We start from the raw sequence: 3,789 nt of genomic DNA on the forward strand, positions 1-3,789 counted from the left end.
GGAGATCGCTCCCCACACCATGATGCCGGGTGTTGGCCCTGTGTGCCTCGGTCGTATGCAGTCCTGATTGTGGCGCTCACCTGCACGGCGCCAAACACGCATACGACCATCATTGGCACCAAGGCAGAAGCGACTCTCATCGCTGAAGACGACACGTCTCCATTCGTCCCTCCATTCACGCCTGTCGCGACACCACTGGAGGCGGGCTGCACGATGTTGGGGCGTGAGCGGAAGACGGCCTAACGGTGTGCGGGACCGTAGCCCAGCTTCATGGAGACGGTTGCGAATGGTCCTCGCCGATACCCCAGGATCAACAGTGTCCCTAATTTGCTGGGAAGTGGCGGTGCGGTCCCCTACGGCACTGCGTAGGATCCTACGGTCTTGGCGTGCATCCGTGCGTCGCTGCGGTCCGGTCCCAGGTCGACGGGCACGTGCACCTTCCGCCGACCACTGGCGACAACATCGATGTACTGTGGAGACCTCACGCCCCACGTGTTGAGCAATTCGGCGGTACGTCCACCCGGCCTCCCGCATGCCCACTATACGCCCTCGCTCAAAGTCCGTCAACTGCACATACGGTTCACGTCCACGCTGTCGCGGCATGCTACCAGTGTTAAAGACTGCGATGGAGCTCCGTATGCCACGGCAAACTGGCTGACACTGACGGCGGCGGTGCACAAATGCTGCGCAGCTAGCGCCATTCGACGGCCAACACCGCGGCTCCTGGTGTGTCCGCTGTGCCGTGCGTGTGATCATTGCTTGTACAGCCCTCTCGCAGTGTCCGGAGCAAGTATGGTGGGTCTGACACACCGGTGTCAATGTGTTCTTTTTTCCATTTCCAGGAGTGTATATTTATTATCAACAGCACTTCACTTCACTAATATCAGTTCCTGCTTAGCCTTCACAATGGTGCACTTACTATCCTCAAAGCACCGGTTAACATGGCCACTGGGCTAGCCGCACAGTCAAATGCGCTGCTTCCCGAGCGGGAAGGCGCGCCGGTTCCTGGCACGAATCCGCCCAGCGGATTAGTGTCGAGGTCCGCTGTGCCGGCCAGCCTGTGGATAGTTTTTAAGGCGGTTTTCCATCTACCTCCTACCTAGTTCCCCTTATTCTGCCTCAGCTATCCTGTGTCGGCGACTGGTGTGCAAACACCGTTTCCGCGTACACACACACACACACACACACACACACACACACACACACACACACACACACACACACACCACCCTTTCCCTACCACGCAAACATTTGGGGTTACACTCATCTGGTATGAGACGTTCCCGGGGAGGGGGTGGGGGGGGGGGGGGGCAAACCGCACAATAACGCTGAGTTCGGTGTGGGGCGGCGGTCGGCGGTGGTCGGGTGGGTGGGTGGACTGCTGTGATGTTGTGAACCACTGAGTGCTATGGCGGGACGAAGCCTCTCCGTCGTTTTTAGGTCCCCCCAGTTAAATACAAAACAATAGCCATTAACATTTTGTGTGGGACACACATACTAAAGGAGCTAGCTGTCGATCCATCTGTGAACAATCTAGCGTTTTGTAAGGCATTCAGATCGAATGTCCGTGCAGAGACATAGGTCTGGCGAGTCAATGTGATCTCAGTGTTTCTTGAATCAGAAAGATGAATGCATTACATATAAGGTGCAATGTCACCGCTGCTGCTCAAGTGCGCCCATCCATCTTCTTCTTCTTCTTAGGTATAAATGTTTCTTACAGATACTGAATAGATAACCCTTGCTTACAATTATCAATCCATCTTGATGTTGAGCAAGGTTTCTTATCTCATCGTTATTATTAAACATTGTTGAGGGAAAATGTTTGTGGGAAAAATATTACTGACCAATGATATACTACTCATTTAAGTAGAGTTGTTATACTGAGTGACGTCATTGTGAGCATTCAAACTTGTCGATTTAAGGAACTCTAAATTCTTGTATGTTAATACTGAAAGGGTACAGTACCGCCCGACATTGAAAATAGGTACAACATACTTCATTATTTTTGTCAGAACAACACATTTTTTTGTAAAATAACTCAATTTCAATTAATACAGCGAAGCCGGATACCAGTGTGGGAAAGAATGACAATTTATTTATTTAATTGATCACATGTGCACTCCCACAAAATAAATGCCTACATCCAATTTGGTGAGATCTGTGAAATGAATGAATGTATGGTCGTCTGCTAACTGCAGATAGTGAATGTGAATATATGATCATCTTTGAGACGATCCTTTGGCCACCTTTGGTGGGACCAAAGAGATGAAATTTACGTGAGCTTTGAGCGCCTGAAATTTGGCTGACCAATACGGTAGCAAGGTGCTCCCCCACTTCAGCCGAGGTGCGAGAGAACCTGAAGAACGGCCATGTTTCAGCACTCTGCCACTGGATCTTGTACTGTTAAGACCTGTCTTAGGTGTGCTCCGTAAAGACAAAAGAGTGGAGACATGGTATGCATCTGGAATATTTAAGAGTAGTTTGAAATAATAATTTCTCTATTTCAGGACCTTTTGTGGGGAGAATTAAATGTCAGGCATGTAATATTAATGGGATCTTAGTAATCTTCGGAAGTGAACAATGGTCACAATGAAACCACGTGTAGCAATAAGTTGAAATACTTCCGAGTGCTTAAGTTAAGCTGAATTACTAGCGTGTGTACTATAAGTTGAAATAGCGTGTGCAGGACTTGAAATTAGAGACTAGTACTTCCACGTGGTGAGTACTGTGTGAGTCTCAATCTGTGTATGAGAAAGGATAAAGAGAAGTACTCGTCCATGGTATCAGTTGAGAACTCGTGTGTGTGACGAATATGTTCTTAATATTACTTTGCGAGATATGTTTCCGTGTGACGCTTGATTCAAACTATAATACTCAGAGAGAAACAAGGTGAGTCAGCAGTCTATCCAGCAACGCCACTTGGCTTGCATTGCACAGGAAGACGTGCATATATCTCCAGAGTTCATAGTAGGAAAGTAGAATTACGAAGTGGGGCAGTGTCGTGTGAAACTGGGATAAATATTAATTGAAGTGGGAAAGCTGAAAGTGATAATGTTGTGACTATTCCCTGTGTTGTATTTCATGTTGTAGTGTGGTGTATGTTATGTAATTTAAGTATGTGTGGTTTGTATGGGAGAGTAGCAAGGTAGTTTCAGAGGTAGTGGGTTATGCGTGTTCCTTTTGTACTGCTCGGTCTGGAGGAAAGTTTCGTGATGATGATTGTGAGAGTCGAAGTGTGAGAAATAATAAAAGATCCACCATCCTATCCAGAAAGTGCACTGTAGCGTTAAATAATTACGAGACCAGAAGATAGAGAATCACCAATGTAAAGCCATGCCCACTGGGCGGAATTTCTCATGTGTTATTGTTGTAGGTTATAGAATTTGTGTGTTTAGGTTATAGAATTTATCGGAATAAATAAGATAGTGAAAAGAAAAATATTGGTGGCCTATTCCTTCGAATAGTATGTTGTCATGATACCCAGAATTTATAATGTGTGCGCCATTCAATTCAGTGCGATGGCCACGTGTTGATCAAAGCCGTTAAATAAGAAAGAAAATGTGGTATTGCCAGTGCGTAGTGAACAGACAGAGTTCAGTAAATTACTGATAGTCAGATGTGCGTTTCCGTTGCGTATTATTCATACAGGAGGATAATTTGTAACTTAATTGTGAGTACGAGAGTTCATGTTACTCGATAAATAAGAATGAATCCACTCGCTTGGCAGACCACTCATCTTGCAGGCCTGACTGCTTGATGCCACAGTATGAGCAAGGCATGTGGGTGCCT

Source organism: Schistocerca nitens, chromosome 5, assembly GCF_023898315.1.
Source record: "Schistocerca nitens isolate TAMUIC-IGC-003100 chromosome 5, iqSchNite1.1, whole genome shotgun sequence".
NCBI classification, from domain to species: domain Eukaryota; kingdom Metazoa; phylum Arthropoda; class Insecta; order Orthoptera; family Acrididae; genus Schistocerca; species Schistocerca nitens.